At 34.0% G+C, this 438-nt stretch overlaps 1 protein-coding gene across 3 annotated transcripts in view; it reads right to left on the bottom strand.

Moving 5' to 3' along the window:
• The window catches only part of DMC1 (DNA meiotic recombinase 1), a 56,122-nt gene that overhangs the window by 27,696 nt on the left and 27,988 nt on the right, over positions 1–438 (bottom strand). The gene's annotated exons all lie outside the window — the stretch shown is intronic.

Below are 438 nucleotides of genomic sequence, written 5' to 3' on the forward strand. Positions count from 1 at the left end.
GTCAATCACCCACTTCCGATTAAAAAAAAAAGAAAAGAAAAAGAACTTTATGAAAGTATTACCATGAATTCAGGCTGTTTCGATTGCTTACTCAGATCCATAATTCTCAAAATGATTGATGGTGGTGTCAAACCTTTCTTTGACTTCTCTGTTTTTACAAGCCTCCTTTAGCTTTCCTGGCCTTCCTATTCCCTGCCATTTTTCAAACAAAGCCATCAGTAGTCATGTTATATGTATAAATAACAAACTCTGAAAATGTCTAATGTGAACTGAAATTCCGGTTCTGCAAACAGGAGACTTCTCTCAAAGAGTCTCTTACAAACATATCTCGTATATACCCTGTAGAAAGCCTGCTTTTTTGTTTGTTTGTTTGCTTTTGGGCTAATAGTTTATTAGTGTAATAAAAGCCATTTATGTATCTAGAATGTAAGTTTTTCT

The sequence above is a fragment of the Tupaia chinensis genome, unplaced genomic scaffold (genome assembly GCF_000334495.1).
Source record: "Tupaia chinensis unplaced genomic scaffold, TupChi_1.0 Scaffold000450_1, whole genome shotgun sequence".
NCBI classification, from domain to species: Eukaryota; Metazoa; Chordata; class Mammalia; order Scandentia; family Tupaiidae; genus Tupaia; species Tupaia belangeri.